Here is an 18,940-nt window from a genome sequence, read left to right as displayed (position 1 = left end):
CCTGGCAGACTGATTAAATCCAAGCCATACATCACCTTTCCCACTACATGCATCCGACGAAGTGGGTATTCACCCACGAAAGCTCATGCTCCAATACATCTGTTAGTCTATAAGGTGCCACAGGACTCTTTGCTGCTTTTACAGATCCAGACTAACACGGCTACCCCTCTGATACAAGGCACTCTAAAGCGCTTCAGCCCAAAGGCAAGACAAACTGTACCAGAATAGAAATGCAGGCTCCGGGCTGCAGATAAAAATTGATGGAAGAGGTAGTCAGTTTGGGGAGGGAAAAGAGCCATGTAGCAAGGTGGCTGCAGGAGATTTTATCTTAATCCAGAGTGGTGTTCCACGCTGAAGAACAATACTGTAGCACCATTTCCAGGTCACTAAGTCCATAGGGTCAAATTCTATCAGCAGCTACACTCACAGGCAGCTCTCCCTCCCCTCAACAGGAATAGCACAACCGCAGAATTTGACCAATAGTTTTCCAGTTCTAGCATTCCAGATGATGTCACTTGGCAAGATGACCACAGCCAGCAATAGGCAGGGAAGTCCATTATTTTTAGGGGGGTTCTCTATCTTGGGAAATACTACTCACCATCAAAGCATTCTGGTTGCTATATGAAGGAAAGTAGCTTGTTGTCTTTTGACCTATTCCGATTGCCTCCTATCTGTCTGAACACACACAAAATGCATGCACAAAATGGCAGGGGGATGGGGAGGTGAGGCAGTCTCTTGGTTCTTGTTCCCCCTGCCAACTTCTTGGTCCAGGGAGTTGCTGTGGGGAGGGGGATCCAAGGCTGGGTCCCATTTTATTTCCTCCCCGGCCATGCAGCAATTCCTGTTTTTGGCTGCTTCTGCAGTTGCTCCTCCTGTTGGAAGTATCTGGCTGGTTCCACATCACTTAATAATCATGGCATTTAATCTCTCTGTTCCTCACATGCCCCCTCTTTAAAAAACTGCTGAAGAAGGGTGCTATGAAGTTCCATTATTTAGTATTTGTAAATCGCTTTAAGATCTTAAAATGCAAGGGATTTTAAGTCTTATGATGATTGTTGGTTTTGTGACTTATATACAGCCAAGAATTGACTAGTGGCTGACAAAAAAACCTGAAGATGAAGCCCCTTCCCCACAGAGTTTACAGTCTAAATAAACATTGTTTTAAAAGAGCAACTATTTTAAAGTTATGTAGAAGTATTATTTATATAAAACTATTTCATTGTGTATTAAAGGACTGTTTTGTACATAGGCCATAGACCACTCAAAGGAGAGTATAGGTTTTTGTACATTATTTTAAACAGTTTTGGAGGGCTGACCAGAATATGCAACTGCCCCATTTTTTTACTTCTCACTCTTTTCTTTCATTGCGGGGCCCTATCCTTCTCCATTTACTGCCCTGAATGGTGTGTTTGGGAACTCTGCTTGGTGCCTCAAATGGTATAGTTGGGGTGGGGACCCATTCGGTGTCCCAAACGGTGTAGTCACGGGTCCCATTTAATGCTTTGTAGATTTCATTGATATCCACACCAAAACAGGGGACCGTATTAAGGAGGTTATTTTACAGAAGCTGAAAAAAGATAGTTTAGCTATAGCTGATTGCAGGGAACAAAGCTATGTCAATGGCACTAATATGGCTGCAGTACACAAAGGTGTTTAAAATCAAATTCAGCCTGTAAATCAGTACACATCTCTGAGCCCATGTGCTGCCCACTCACCGAATCTTGTTGGAGAAGCCATTGCAGTGGTGGTTTCCCCAAGTTGCTCTATTTTTTTTTAAATATTCCAAGGTTGTATAATTTGTTTTCCACTTCTACTAGGCATTGGGATTTGTTGAAAAAGTATATGAACATTGCCTTAACATGCCAAGCATGACAAGATGATCAGCCAGAGTAGAGGCAATCTGTCCATTATGAAACCAGAAAGGCGTTCTTGACACTTGAGACCAGATCAAGGCTTTACACAATCTTATGCCAGAATTTGTTAGAAGATGATACAAATGAACATTTCAGAGTTTTCACCTCTTGTTTTGGCTGAGATGTAGTGTACTTTTTAATCAAAAAATTGTGTTGTGAGCAAACAATTGGAGAGTCCAGATCTTGACATTGAAACAGTTTAGAGTTTATTTGGTGGCCTTCATCTGAAGAAGTGAGCTGTAGCTCACGAAAGCTTATGCTGTAATAAATTGGTTAGTCTCTAAGGTGCCACAAGTACTCCTGTTCTTTTTGCGGATACAGACTAACACGGCTGCTACTCTGAAACCTTCAAGACTGAATTACAGTCTTCTGGGTTTGTTGTATGTAAGGAAGCTGCTGCTTTACAGGCTTAAACAAAAATAATATCTCCACAGTTCAAAAAGAAACAATTTCAAAGGATCAGAGAGGTAGCCGTGTTAGTCTGGATCTGTAAAAGCAGCAAAGAGTCCTGTGGCACCTTATAGACTAACAGACGTTTTGGAGCATGAGCTTTCGTGGGTGAATACCCACTTCATCGGATGCATGTAGTGGAAATTTCCAGGGGCAGGTATATATATGCAAGCAAGAAGCAGGCTAGAGATAATGAGGTTAGTTCAATCAGGGAGGATGAGGCCCTCTTCTAGCAGCTGAGGTGTGAAAACCAAGGGAGGAGAAACTGGTTTTGTAGTTGGCAAGCCATTCACAGTCTTTGTTTAATCCTGAGCTGATGGTGTCAAATTTGCAGATGAACTGAAGCTCAGCAGTTTCTCTTTGAAGTCTGGTCCTGAAGTTTTTTTGCTGCAGGATGGCCACCTTAAGATCTGCTATTGTGTGGCCAGGGAGGTTGAAAGGAGGAAAGTAATGCCAGGTGAACGTGCAAAGGACAAAAGGTCACTAGATCCTGAAAAGGTTTTTGAATGTGTCTTAAACACAATTGGACAACAAGATGTGTAAATACTATGGAGCTGGAGAAAAGTTTGCTTTTTTTTGACAGGTGAGAAACTGAAAAGTCTCATCAGCAAAGACCTAAAGAGGCATGCTCGAAACTCAGCAAGCCTGAAAGATTTATATTCAGAGTTTTGAGAATGAGATCGAGCTCTTTGCCAGTTTTTGCAAAAGAACCTCAGATGACTTGGAAGTGAAGATGTCCACTGATCTCCTTAGCCACATTCACAAAAGATCTTTAGATGTGAGTTTCTCTGAAACAGAAACAACAGTGTGTGTATTTTTTGCTGTTTTCCTATAACTATGTCTGCTAATTAAAGGAGTGTCAGCAACCTAAAATTAATCATGACCTAGCTAAGAACGTCCATGAGGCAAAAAAGGTTAAGTGATCTGGATTTCTATAGAACACTTCAAAGCAAAGTACAGTAGAACCTCAGAGTTACAAAGAGCAGAGTTACGAACTGCCCAATCAACCACACACATCATTTGGAACCGGAAGTACGCAATGATAAGGCAGCAGCAGAGACCAAAAAAAAAAAAAAAAGGCAAATACAGTACTGTGTTAAATGTAAACTACTAAAAAGGGGGGGGGGGAAGCAGCATTTTCCTTCTGCATAGTAAAGTTTCAAAGCTGTATTAAGTCACTGTTCAGTTGTAAACTTTTGAAAGAACAACCATAATATTTTGTTCAGAGTTATGAACAGCCTCCATTCCTGAGGTGTTGTAACTCTGAGGTTCTACTGTAGATACATAGGGATTAGCTAATTAATGAAATTACTTAAGAGAAGGCTAGGAAGGTCCTTTTGTAAAAGTACTTAGTGATAGCTTTAATTTAATTTTGTTTTTTTGCTCTGGTGGTGGTGGTGGGTGGGATTTGAGTCTTCAGACCAGGCCCAGAACACTCCTGGCATGGCACAGGGCACAGTTCATTTGAATCTGTCTGTCTAGATATTAATATGGCCCTTAACACTGTAGTACATGAACTGAGCATGAGTGGAGTTATTTATGCCAGCAGTGAAATGGGATCATTAAATTGATTATTCTGAAATCTTAGCAAGACTGCAAAATGAAGTGGAAGAGTTTGAGAGTTTTTCCATCACAGCAATTTAGAAGATTCATATAAACCAAAAGTCTAGTGATGGGTGAATTTCCCAGGATAACAGGACAACAAGCACTGTAAAAGTGTTCCTGACTGCAATGTTGTGGTGCTTAATAGGTGGAAGAAATGGTTGCCACAAAAATGTGTATGAAGCAAATCTGAAGAGAACAAGTGGAACTGAATTTAGATAATGTCATAAGTTTAAGTTTAGGACCTTAAATAATAATTATTGGGGTGGGGGGTAGGAGCAGGAAGGGAAACCGGCTTGCCATATCTGTCAGCCATCTGCTGGGTTAAATGGGCTGGCTGGATTTATTTATTGTCAAAAGCAATTAAATTAAATACTTTAAAGGGGTTTCAACAAAAATAAACAATTGCAAATGTGCAGAAAGTTTTATTTGGACACTGCCTAATCAGAGTGACAGGTAAAATACTCCCTCCCCTCCCCATGTGAGGAATGCATGTTAGCATTTGCCTTGTGCTCTTGCCAGACATGGCTTGCATTAATCACACAAAAGTGGCGTGCACCCCTGCTCTTGCCAATGATCATCTACATAATCACCTCAAATTGCATCACTGTTGAGCCATTATTGCATGAAAAGCAGCTTGGTTAGTATTCAGTCATTCTGTTCCATTCAGGTGGGATAGATCGTTTTTAGGTGTCTCATTCTAGTTCCAAGCCTGTTTTCTTCAGGGGCAAAATTGTGCAGTAGTTATTTCTGCTGCTGTTCTATTTTATTCATGAAAATAGAGTTAGGCAGGTTCTTTTCATCTGTGAAATTTGAAGGATACCTACAATCTCCTTCATTCTTTCATATTATTTCGAATACAAGAGCTGCCCATGTGAATAGCCTCTTTTAAAAAAAAAATTGTAACCCTGACCTTTTAACTAAACTCAAATTATACCCAAATCATCTGCTGCTGTAGTAATAATTGAACCATAAAATGACTTTTTTGGAGAGATGTGGCTATCATGACATTTCAATAAGTTTTATCACACTACATCTGATAATGTCTGGAATAAGAGAGTAACATATAAAAAAGAAAAAAGGCCAATGCTGAAATGCCACCTATAGAGCTAAAGTATATTTATTCCCTTTGAGCCTTCCATTTATGCTTATCTCAAGAGGATCTATTGCCCTACTTACTGATGTGTGAAACCTTGCAAGATAGGGTTGGTATTTTGTAACCCAGATCTCTCCTTAATTGTGTGAGTACCACTATGGCTTTCACAATGCTGTAAAAACATTCCAGGGTGGAGGACGTGATGCTGTGGAGGATGGCCATGCTCCCAGCCTCTCACATCCTTGTCGTCCTCCTGTCTCACCTGCAGAAATCAAATCCCTCTGGAGAGCTTGTATAGAGTCAGAAGGGAGTGGATAATAGGGCACTGAAGACGATGCCACGTAGATGATTCCCACCCATTCTCCCTAGTCAGGTCCACCAGATCTTTGTCTTCTTCGTTCATGGAAACAGAAGAGATGATCTGGCCCATTAATTTTATTTCTAAAGCACACTCAGTGGGGTACTCATAACACTGAATAAACCATGAAAATCATAGCAAGTGGGTTAATATTAAAACATTGAAATATGAAAGATTAACAATATGAAATAAACTGCAGTTATCTTCCCCCATATCTGTGGATTGCAATGTTAATTAAGACTAGTATATTGAAATTCCTAATCAGTCACTTGTTAAATGTCTTGGGCCAGTAGACAGGTCCACAAGCCAACCTTTCCCATTTTCCAGTTCTTGGGAATCTTTGATGAACTCCTTCTCTAGGTTTTAATTTCTCATAGACACAGATATAATAATTCTATCTTTTTTTCAGTATTCTCCTTTTCATAAGTGCTAGTCTTCCCTGAAATAGATGGAACTGTATGACCCAAAAACCAATGCCTGGTATGGGAGATCATTTCTGCAGCACTGGCTGTTTGTGCTGTTCTGTCCCCGTTTCCTCCAGCAATAAGAGCTGATACTCTGAGATAGTTTTGTTGGCTCATTCCATTGCTCATTAAAATCAACTCTATCTTCTTTCCTAAGGTGCCTAATGCTACAGTAGATGAATGCCAATTGTGTGTCTAACAATTAGATACTCATTCTGGCTTGTATGCAAAACACTAATCAGCCTTTAGTCGTTTCTGACTGTGTGAACACGTGCCATTCGGGTTGAAATCGTACAAAGTTAATGACCGTGGCTTTATTTTTATACAGCGACTCATAAACTTAGATTTAAAATCATCATCTCTGTAGGCCAGATCCTAATTTTTTTTTCTATCTGATAAATTTTTTGTGGGGTCTGTCATCAGTCTTGCAGCATATGCCAAAGGAACTTGAACACTCTCTTCTTCTGAAGCAAATACAACCCTGAGGCTAGCCTAGACCGGCATCAATAGAGACTCTGGTTGTTTTGTTTGGATCAAAGACCATGAGCAGTGCTCTAGTTCACTGATTTATTCCACTAAGGTTCATGCTGTATTCCCCATGAAAATTAGCTTACGGATTGTCTGTGCATCAAACGCTACTGTGGCATATCTGCAGCTGCGCTTCTGTTGCACTTCAGTGTAGACACTACCTACATTGATGAGAGGGGTTGCCCTGTTGGCATAGGTAATCCACCTCCCCGAGAGGCAGTCGTCTAGACTGGAGGCTAGGTCTGCTTAACTACATTGCTCAGGGATGTAGCTTTTTCATGCCTCCGAGTGATGTAGCTGGGTTGACCTAACTTTTTAGTGTACATCTGGCCTTAGTCTTGCAGCAGTGTTCTGAGTGTGGGCAGGCATAGGTCATGTCGGCTGCTGTTCACAAAGTTTCTGCTTTCTGCAACATTTTAATGGCTGATATATTTTCAACTGTCCTCCATGAGAGATGTTTCCTTATGTTATTGATCATTGTGATTTGCTGTAGTTTCTCTCTACCAGTGGAAGTTATCAAATTCTCTGCTGTTGTAAGCAGCCTTGGCTCAGCTGAATTCAGAAGATTTGTGCCTACTTGTGCCAGCGGGGAATTTGGCATTAGGCGTATAAATGAGCACCAGATTGGCTAATGTGTATACAAATTTGAAATTATTCATTAACTGCCAAATTTGGTATGAATTTGTTCACGTGCTTAATAATCATACATACCTTAGTGTACATTAACCATCAATTTTAAAATCTGTGCATATTTTCACAGTCTGCACTTTACCTTGTTTTTATGCTATCAGTGGGCAATTTAGAAACATGATCTGAGAACTAGCATTTTCCTAGTTAATTTTCAATCTATAGCAGAGGATTTTTAGAAACACCTTCTTTAACTTACCATCATGTTCTTGCTTTCTGTGGTCCCTAATATAACTAGCATTTGTTGGGAATAGTTTGACTAAACATTTTTTGTTGGAAAATACTGATTCACCAAAACTTTCATTGGGAAGTTCGCTCAGCTCTGGGATGCAATTTCTAGAAAGAGAGAGGGGGAAACCCACCAAAGAAGAGCAGGTTACCCCTATGGTTAAGGAAGTCATGTAGGATACAGGCAATAAAACAGCATTGGGATTTGAACTGGGGTCTTCTACATCCCAGATGAGTGGCCTAACCATGAGGCTATTCTGAAATAAGTCTTTTAGGTTCATGCTGATGCAGAGCAAAAAAAAAAAAAAAATTTAAATCAAGTATTTCCAAGGAACAGAGAAATTGTTTCTCCCTCAGCTTTTCCTCATCCAACTCTAATAAGAACATCAGCATGCATTCTATTAGGCTTCCTACTCCTTTTTCCCACAGCTTTATTAAATATCTCAGAAGGTGAAACAGGATTTAACAGAAGCTTCTGGAAGCAAAACCTACCAAACATCATAGTTCTTAGAACTCTCCTTGTCAAGCCTTAATACTGGAAACCATGTAAAGAGTTTAGAATGGACTTCCAAATGGTTGCACTGACATGTCTTGTGCTAGTTTTTCTCATTTGGGTATCTCTTTTTGAAAGTCACCCTTGAAGCTTAAAGAATCATGCATGCACAAAGTGCACCATCTTTCATTCTTACTTTTGAGTTAACTTAGCAGTGGACTTCTAAAACTCACTTCTAGTCTCACTAGTCTATGAGGTTTCTATAATTTTTCATGCCCTGGAGTGGGTGTGGATCTGTGAACTGATTTTGATTTCAAATTTGCAGCGCTGCAGCAGGGTGTGAAAACACACCCTCTCCAGCGCTGCAAATTGCGGCGCTGCAATGCGCCAGTGTGGTCAAAGCCCCAGCGCTGGGAGCACGGCTCCCAGCGCTGTCCGTTATTCCCCACAGGGAGGTGGAGTACGGACAGCGCTGGGAGAGCTCTTTGACTCTTAGCGCTTCAAAGCGCTACCGCGGCAGCGCTTTGAAGTGCTAAATGGGTAGCCACAGCCAGAGATACTAAGCCTGCCTTTGCTGAACCAGTTTCTGGCAATTGCAGGTAGGCTGAATATTCCCCATATCTGATTTAAAGTGGGCATCAGAGGGGCTAAAACTGTATTTCATTTCCATTCTGATGCAGGGGGTTGCTCTCTTACAAATAAACGTAGACACCAACATCCCTGGCAACAGCAGAGGAGAATCAGGAAAGCCACGAAGGCTTAGGCCTGAGAAGCAATATAGATTGGAAGCATGCTATGGATATGGGTAAACTCCATATTCGTGGTATTCCAGTGGAAAGAAAAGAATGACCACTCTCTTTTAACTCCGCAGTCCAAAGGAACTAGAGAATATGATAATACTAGCTCAGGTGAGCTACAGCACGATTGCAAATCTGTCTGAAAGTTTGACTAGAGGACAGTAGTGACAGGGAACAGACGGCTAACTGTGATCCATGCATGCAGTCAAATAGTCTGCTTTCAGCACTGTGAGATAGCAAATGTAGAAACAAAGCTGTTTCAGTGACCAGCTGCCTAATGAGTCTGAAGCTTGCACATGGATTACACTCACTAGGTGTCATGTGAGCTTACATTTGCAATAGAGACCTGAAGGTAACATAAATGTCTGTGACTAAGACTACTCTGAATTCTGGCAGGCAAACTAGATGAAAATCTAGAGTGATAAAGGATGGAAAAGTAGAATCAATACAAAAATGGTGTGGAATTAAAATGGCGTGGTACAGAAAACCAGCAGCAGTGGGAAAGGCTATATTTAAAAGATATAAAATCTGAAGTGCTCACCAAGAAAGCAAATATGCACAGTTTACAGCATCCAAGTGTATTTCAGGATGTGTACCTCTTGATAAACACAAGTTTTAAGGGTAGAAAAATACTTTAGAGGCATTGAAATTTGGAAGTAAAACACACAAAGCACATTTATCACTTTTTAAAATGGTTTTTAGTGAATTTTAGTGGTTGTGAAGGCTGCTAGACTGACAGAGATGGAGACTGAAGCCTTCTCTCCACAGAACAGGTACAGCACAGTGACCAGCTTTTCCACAATCACAGAGGGTCCTGCTGTAGGTATGAAAAGGTATCTAAGGCCCTGCAGTGAGCTCTGCGTGGGCAGACCCTCACTGAAGTCAGTAGCACTCTGCATGGATGAAGGTGTCCATCCACAGGGAGTTCATTGCAATATTGGGGCTTAAGTCTCTATGCTCATTCAGTCCTTTGCTTCTCTGCAGGCACTCACTGTCCATGACATGTATTTTACTTTATGTAGTTGAAGTAAAATATTACTACATGAATAATCCAAAGCTCTCTCATAGGTCCATAGTGTTGTGCCCATGCTGTCACTCCCAGCCTGTGAAGAACCCCCGCAGCTAAAGTCCTTCTTCACTCCCTCCTCCCCTTTCCCACCTGTGAATAATGTATTAGTGAATGTGACTGCTCAGATGCTGACAGTAATATGCTCAAATGCTTTGAGGGATGAGGGCATCTTGCAAGACTGAGCCCCAAATGCTAAGGTATTTTCCAAAATAAGACTTTAAGCTCTGAAAGTATGAAAGCTAAAGCTCTACTTTACTACTACCAGCTAAATAGTAAAAACAGAACTTTACTGTTTCTAACCAATGAACAGTAAGTGGTTCATTGGTTAGAAACAAATGCAAGAGATTGCATTTCAAGCAAGAATTTAAATTTTTTCCCATCATTTTATTTAAAAAATAAGTTGAATTTAGTTTATTTCAAAACCACCAACTATGTTGCTTTTATTGTGAGCAGTAAATCACTATTTCATAGACAATTAAACACAGCATGAGTAATCTGGCAAATATAAACTTGATTATAGTTAGAAGGAAAATATGTCAGTGAATAGGTTACATAAGATTAATTTAAACCAGCTTTTATAAGATACCTTAATATTAACCATAATTTGCAGGGAAATCACTCCTACAGGTAGGAAAAAATTATAGCAGTTTTACTGTTAATAGCTTACATAAGAATGGCCATATTGGGTGAGACCAATTGTCCACCCAGTCCAATATCCTGTCTGCCGAAAGTGGACAAGGCCAGGTACTTCAGAGGGAATGAACAGAATAGGTAGTCATCAAGTGATCCATCCCCTGTTGTCCAGCTTCTTGCAGTCAGAGGTTTAGGTCTTCTCATATATATATATATATATATATATATATATATATTTAAAATCTCATAGGTATTTACAGGTACCTGTCATCTTAATATATAAGTGCAGAACAACAGTTATGAAACAGACAAAAAAAATTCTACAAAGCTGTTTTTCTTTCTTTCCCCTGGCTCCTGTGAACGTGTGGGATGTTTAAACTTTTTATGAGAGTCATTGCTGAGGAAAGGCTATATTAAAAAGGTATTTTACACTTTACTCCAAACAGTCAGTGTTAATAATCATCTGCTATATACCCCAGTCCCTGGGAATTCATCTTGAGTTACTTAACATACTTTAAGTCCAGGAATAACTCCTCTGACACTCTTAGCTATCTCATTGTACTATTTAGTTAGCAATTCTCAGACTTTTTCTGATTTTTTTGGAGAGTTTTTGCAATTTCTCACTTCCTGTGACAGATCAACATTAATCTGTCATTAATTCATATCTGTGGTAGAGTAGACTAAGTTAAAATCTAAAGTAATACAAATGTTAGCCCTCCTGCTAGGACAATTTAACATGCAAAAGCATGGTACTTAAGCTAGATATAAAGGTAGAAGTGTGTGTGTGTGTGTGTGTGTGTGTGTGCGTGTGCGTGTGTGTGGAGGGGGGGAAGTTTTGGAATAAGATGCATCGATGGGACCAAGAGTCTATCTGGAACTTTCAGAAGAACTTTTAACACATCAAAAAAGATACAGGAAAAACAGGAACTACCAACTGGTTAGTCAAATTAATGGATTTGGGGGACACACAACAGGCTATTCAAAAGATAATCCTCATCTATGTGGAAATAACTGTGGGAGAGGTCACAGAATAAAGCAACCTAAAAGTTGTAACTGGGGGATTTAGAGAAAATGGGGAGGGTCAGATGACCTTGGTCCAGTACTAGTCAATGTTACTGTTAATTAAAACACTGAAGATGGAGTGGAGAATATGTTTAACTTTTGCAAATGACACCAAATGGGAGGAGGCTGCGAGCACTTTGGAGGACAGGATTAGAATTCAAAATCATCTCGACAAACTGGAGAATTGGTCTGAAATAACAAGATGAAATTCAATAAAGACAAATGCAAAATACTCCACTTAGGAAGGAAAAAAAGTCAAATGTGCAAATACAAAATGGGGAATAACTGACAAGACAGTGGTGCTGCAGAAAGGGGGTTAGAGTGGATCACAGATTGAATATGAGTCAACCGTGTGATATAGTTGCTGAAAAGGCTGATCTCATTCTGGGGAGTATTAACAGGTGTGCTGTATGCAAGACACTGGAGCTCACTGTCCCAGTCTACTTGGCACTGGTGAAGCCTCAGCTGGAGTAGTGTGTCTAGTTCTGGGCACCATACGTTAAGAAAGATGTGGACAAATTGGAGAGAATCCAGAGACAAGCAACAAAAATGATAAACGGTTTAGAAAATCTGATCTACGAGGAAAGGTTTAAAAAAAAGGGCATGTTTAGTCTTGAGAGAAGAAGACTGAGGGGAGACCTGATAAGTCTGTAAATATGTTAACGGCTGTTATAAAGAAGATGATGATTAGATTGTTCTCCATGTCCGCTGAAGGTAGGTAATCAGCTTACTCTACAGCAAGGGAGATTTTGGTTGGATGGAAGGAAAAAAATTCTAATGGTAAGGATAGTTAAGTACAGGAATAGGCTACCAAGGAGGTTGTGGAATCCCCATCATTGGAGGCTTTTAAGAAAAGGTTAGACAAACACCTGTAAGGGATCATCTTGGTTTACTAGGATCTAGGATCATGTGGCTCATGCAGGGGGCTGGATTAGATGACCTCTCGATGTCCTTTCCATCCTACATTTCGATGATTTGATGTTATTTTGCAGTCAGAGTCTGTCTCGTGATCTGTGGGAGCCCTGCTCCTTTGGGCACAGCTGCAGAACTTCAGTACACATCACCCCCAAAAAGGGCAAGGAGGAAATGCAGCCATGGCCTTGACACCCCTCCGCTCCCACCATTCACCAGGCTGTAGAGTTGAGCAGATGTGTGCAGAGGAGTACACTGTAGCCTGTTAGTGCAAAGAACCACAGTGCACTTCACACCAGGTTGCTCTCCGCAGAACTCCTGGAGCTAGCACCCCCTGGTGTGCAGATCCATATTATCTTCAACATGAGGCAAAGGCACAATAGGCCCCTTAATATTTCAAGCACAAGAATTTTTTTAAAAAAATCCTATAAACACAAGGAAAATGGCTTTGCTTGGCAGGCTCTAGAATATTGTTGGGATTATGACTATTGCTGCTTTCTATCACATAACAAGATAATTTTAAAATGCTCAGGAAATAAGTTTAGTACTTTTCTGTCAACAGATGCTAACATCATGCATGTTAGCCATTGACGTATAAACACTCACGATGAAACTCACCTAATCCAGACAGTTGTAAAGGGAATTGTGTAGAGCAAATACCTCTTTGATGGACAGTGAAGCATTTTCAGCTGTTCCTTTGTATTGCAGAACTCCTGTGAAAAAGGAGGATTAATGGCAAGGCCAGCTTTCAGAACCCTGTGTTTCTTGTTGAAAAACCCTAGATGTGGGTTTTCCTATGTATAAAGATGGGCTGAGTGTGATTAAACTGAGATTCCAGGGCAGCCCAAAACAGTTGCTTCTTGGGGACTGGGTAGTGGTGCTTCAGCTAAGGTTTCTGCAGTGGGAACTTGCCTCTGTGCAATTGGTCACCACCTCTGTTCAAGGAATTGGGATGTGTGAACATTTTGTAAATAAACAAATAGAACCAAAAAAACAACCTTGATTCAACTTCACTGACTTCTTCATCAATGAGACCAAGACCTCATTAGGTCCCTAAATCTGTCTCTCCAAAGAAGCACCTGTACTAATAGTTTTAACACCTTCAGTTGTCCCTACCAAATTTCACACAAGTTATTCATTCACTGTCAGGATCCCAACAAGGGCAGTTAAGACCAAGGGTCAGAACAGGGGCAAACCTGAGGCTGGGAGTAACCAAGGAGTTTGTAATTGGGTTCCAAGACAGGGCAGAGTCCAAATCAGGTTTCAGGCTCCAAATCAGGAGGTGAAGTCCAAATCAAACCAAGTTCAAGCCAGGCATTCAGGAGCAAGAAGAAGGAACAGTCATGGCAGCTATGGGATATTCATGCTGTTGCCTGGAGACTTCTTGGAACACCCCTTAGTTTATATAGAGGAGGGAGTCAATCTGGAGAAATGTGGCTGCTGTCTGTCAGTCCCCCGAGGTGCAACTTCCTCACAGCAGGTCATGGGAAATAGGGTGCAAGCCAGTTACAGCTGCTGCTGGGTGTCAGCCTGGAGAGGCCAGCTACCTGGTAGCTCTGGAGGCCTGGGTTCTGTTGGGCCTTCCATTTATACATGGATGCAAATCTGACCAAAGGGTGATCAAACATTTGAAAATATCTATGGGACAAATTCACCCTAAGGGTATGTCGACATTGCAATTAAAAACCCATAGCTGGCCCGTGCCAGCTGACTTGGGCTCACAAGGCTTGGGCTCATGGGACTGTTTAATTGTGGTGTACATATTTGGGCTCGAGCTGCATCCAAAGGTCTGAGACTCTCCCACCTCACAAGGTCCTAGAGCTCAGTCCGGAGCATCTACACTGCTGGAACATCTATATCGCAATTAAACAGAGCTGGAGCCTTAAGAGCCTGAGTCAACTGGCACGGGCCAGCCATGAGTTTTTAATTGCCATGTAGACTTACCCTAAGTGTCTGTAATGTTCGTAACATCAGTGGAGTTGCAGCCTCTTAGACCATTGGTGAATTTGTCTTGAATAATATTTGGTATGTTATTTAAACATTGACTAAACGTGACTGACTAGTTAAAAAGATGAATTCAAAAAGTTTGCATTACACTTCAAGGGTTAGGTAGTGCAACCTTTGCTTACACTGCTGAGCACTTACCTATGTAGCCCCACTGAAGCTCCAGTTTCCAATGGGGCTACTTGTGTGAGTAAAAGTTCATCAGTGTGGTAAACGTTGCTCAGTCAAACCCTACAGAAGAGACCACTGTTAAACCGAAAAGTTATCATCCAAAGAGACTGAGAAATTTCAAAGCAACTGGATTTTAAAAGTTCTGTAAGGAAAACAAGAAAACCCAAAGATTCATACCCAGGATCATAACTCACATCTGAGACACTGTAATTAATCAGTAGAAATCAATATTCTGGCTTTGTTGTTTTTACTTTTTGTGAGGCAAAAACATAAATGTTTAAAAATTTCTGCTTCATTTGGCATTATAACAAAACAACTACCTCAGAATAGCAGCTAGTCACCAACAACTATAGCCTGACATATCAACAGATTTTGTTTGCCCTTTGTGACTCAAGAGACTGATACCAAATGAGTGGAAACAATAGTGTCTGAGGGAACTTTGACAAACCTGTGGAGATTTTGGCAACCAAATCTGGGGCATACCTATTCCTTCATCCTTTTTGTGCTAGATGAACTGAGCTCCATTCAGTTTTCAGTGTTGTGTGTTGGAGGACCAATCATCCTCAAGTGGCTCTTTACAGCGTCTGGATAATGGTGTCTTAGTCGAGGTTCTGCAAGGGGGATCTGAGAGCCTGGCTGCTCTGTGTGAGCATTAAATATTTCATGGCGTTATTGGAAGAAGATAATTTGCTCAGTACGCTTGGCCAAAGTTTCCATTCCCTCTACTGTTGTGTGGACTGCTGGTTGGCTTCCACCCCAGAGATGGTTACATATTGATGGTGATGTGTGGGTGGTAGAGCCTGATCCAGCATTCCTTAAGCAGGAAAACCTTCATTGTCTTTCAAAGTTAACGTACTTACTCAGTGGGACTAGATATGGCTATCAATGTCTGGATACTGTTAGCGGCACCAAGACGGTGCAGTGAGTTGCATTCTGTGAGTGCCGCAGACACACAGGTATTCATTTGAACAGATTTCCCAAACCTGTCAGCCTTTCCTTTTTGCTTATACAAATTATGAAATATTCTTCCAATTATTTAGGCAATCTTGATGCTTAAAATTAGAGCAGGTGGAAATGATGTTACAACTGCCAGCTGAAAGGTGTCAAACTCCCAACATGCTGTTTGGTAGCCCTGAAAGTATTTCCTTTTAATTATCTATAGTATTTTAGAATAATGCTCAGGTGTGACAACTTGTTACAACATGTAGCAGATGGGCTAAGTAAAGAATGAGGTGCTAATGTTCTCTTTACGCCATCCACTGAATGATATGGTTAGGCTTTGGCTCATGAAAGCTTTAGAATAGAGAGTGCCTGCTCGTTTATTACTTTTATTTTTCTTATCATCACTGATCTTTATAGTTATGGTTTTCTCAGAGGGCTCCCGCTGGATGTTGTAGGAGAGTAAGCAGGAGGGCTGGTATCTCAGCAACTGAAACATGATTAACAGTAGGGTAGCAAATTGACTGTCACTCCAGCCACCTTAGAGTATGTATCTCAATTCTGTGTCTGCCTGGTCTTATTTATTGAGCACCACTGGGGTGCTCACTCAGTGCTGGGCATCATTTGTTTGGGGTATAGGGGGACATAGGTGGTTGGCTTAGAAATGAAAGCAGCCCGTGCTATATGAGCTGTGACATACTGTGAGGCTTCATGGATGAAAGCATCAAGGGCTTGACATAGGTATGTGACAACAGGGGGAACAAATGGCTCTTTGATGAGACACATTATGGTGAATCTGCCAAAAGTAGAAGAGACAAGATTGTGTAATCCAAAACTGAGGCAGATAGGAGTTAGATTACAAGGAAATCGGGTGAAAGGAAACTGTCGACACCCACTACACATGTCTCACTGAATTTATCTAGCAAATTCAGGAGTCTGTGAGAGCCTGAGGGTAGCACAATAAATATGATGGGAGTTGGGATGCAGCCGGCACTGAGCACTCGAGAGAGAAATTTCTGCAAGTTTGCAGGACATTTTAGCCGAAAGTTTTATTTAAAAGAGAAAACAAATGAAAACAATTCAAAAGGGAAGTATTGATACCAGCAGCAGCTCTGGCTGGCTCGAGGACAAAATAAAACTAGAACTTGCTCCTAGAAGAGATCAGACTGACTATGAATCTTCACAGCAAAATGCAAGCCCCACTTCCTTGACCTAGCCTGCCCACAGTAACAATACAAACCAATGATGATTATTGATTATTTGTACTGTGGGCATGAATAGGGAACCCAATAATAGATGAGGGCCCCATTGTGCTAAGCATTGTGCAAACGCATAGCAAAAAAGAGGGGCTGTGCCCTGAAGAGCTTAGAAGTACATACATAAAAGCCCAGCTTCTGCTGACAGGAGTGGAGAGAGAGAAATATATATCTATATATGCCTTGGGAGAGGCTAAGATACCATGGTGACGGGTGCCATGTAAGAGCCTAGATAGACAGAAATCTCCCCTAGATTTACCCTGTGACATTGCAGAGGCAAGAGGCTTGCACCTCTCCTATTCAGGGGCTGGTGCAGGCTTAACTTGAGCCCTTCTGGGGCACTGAGGGTGTAGAATTCCCCAGACTCCTCCCCTCTCCACATGCTATGGAATGCCGTCTGTCCCTGATTCCCCTGCACAACAATCAGAAAAGAATTAAGCATGTGAACAAACATGTCCAAACCTTTCTGGTTTGTGTTAGGCCTGGAATTTCGTTCGTGTGTGTGTGTATATGCGCATGCGTGGCCCATGCACATATTAGAAGGTAGATTGGAAGTTGGGAGTTTGTGTTCTCCCTCTGTCCTAACATGTGAACAAGGGACCATTGAATGCAATTAAAACGTGGAGAATTCAAAACTGAGAAGGAAATGCTTTTTCACACAAAGCATAATTAAGCTGTGGAACTCATTGCCACAGGAAGCTGTTGAGGCCAAGAACTAGGTTAAAAAAGGGATTGGATATTTATATGGCTAGAACATCCCGAGTTGTCATAATTAATGAGAATAAAAAGAATAAGAAGGAATATTAAAGCACATACTTCAGGGCTTATGCCAACGTGAGGCTATTGGAGATCAGGTTGAGACCCCACATATGCCTACTGCAGGGGTCTTTTGCCATCCTCTGAAGCATCTTTCTTCCTTTAGATATAGATGTGTGTGTGTGTGTATCATGCAGTATAGCCCTCATCACCAGACTGGTGCCTCATACTGGTCATGCTGGGGATTAGCTCAAGAGCAACGCCCATGTCTGTGGTCTGAACACCAGCACTCTGTCTCTGCTCCTGCCTACAGCTCCTCTCTCAGCTCCCAGAACTGCAGCGTCGTCTTCTTGACCCAGCCCTCTGACTAGGTCATCATCTGCTTTTCCCGGGGGAGGGAGGAATATTTCTGTCCAACAGTCCTGCCACTTCTCCAGTGACGAGTGGGGGAGACCCAGGACCACTCACTATTTCAGGCCCCAACCCAGGGACTCTGTAAATAGCAGCCTCCGGCTACTCCTTTGTAACCTAGGTCAATGCTGCTCTGTTTCCCTGGGCCACTTCCCCATGGCCCTAGCATCTTCTTCACCCTTATCTCAGGGCCTCAACCGCTCAGTCCCAGGAGCCAGCCACTGCTCTGTCCAAGGTGCTTACAGTTCTCTCAGCCCCCCAGGGGGACAGTCCTTACTCCCTGGGCTCCCAGCAGCAATTGACCTTACTTGCCTTGCAGCTCTCTTTTATATGGACCTGCTGGGCCCCAATTGTCTGTTCCTCACAGCCCCACTCCTATTAGCTGCTCCCTGCGCAGCCTACCAAGGGCTCCTCTATGAACCCATTCTCTGCCATTGTGTGGGGCAGATGTGCCATCACTCGCTCTCTCTCTCTCTCTCTCTCTGTGTATATATAATTTAGAGAGAGAGAGACACATCTATTGAGTGATGTTTCTCACCATTCAAACTGACACACACAGATGGTCACTTGAGTGGTATCTTATTACAGCTGGTGCACTGCAATCTCTGTATGAAGCTTTTACAATTTACCTGAAATCGATACAAAATAAAGCAAAAAGGGATGTAAACACAGTGGAACCTGCTCATTGGAAGTCTGATGTAGTGGGATTTCATCTGAAGTGAGGTAGATTGAAGGTCCTGATTGGTTTCAGTAAATTGCAACGTACTGATTCCAAGTCAGGCTACTGTGAATCTGCACTATAGATCTCCATTTGCACTGAAGCTGTTTTGCTGATAAATTACTTCCCTAGTTAAGGGTCCCCACAGTAATGTACATTTTAGGAAATTAATCACCAATATAAGAGGGGTAAATTGTTTTCCCGATATGGCAATTAACTGTAGTAGTTGCAAGCCTACACAAATACATTATAGACCAATAACATTATAATGTAATCTCCTATACTATGAATCATGACCCTTCTTGTAGCCTTTTGTGTGAATAATCATGATTGTACAAACAGGAAACTGGTGTATGGAGCCAACCATTAGTCACTATAGAGTCAGCCAGACTA

The sequence above is a fragment of the Mauremys mutica genome, chromosome 2 (genome assembly GCF_020497125.1).
Source record: "Mauremys mutica isolate MM-2020 ecotype Southern chromosome 2, ASM2049712v1, whole genome shotgun sequence".
Taxonomy (NCBI): Eukaryota; Metazoa; Chordata; order Testudines; family Geoemydidae; genus Mauremys; species Mauremys mutica.
This window is presented reverse-complemented; position numbering follows the sequence as displayed.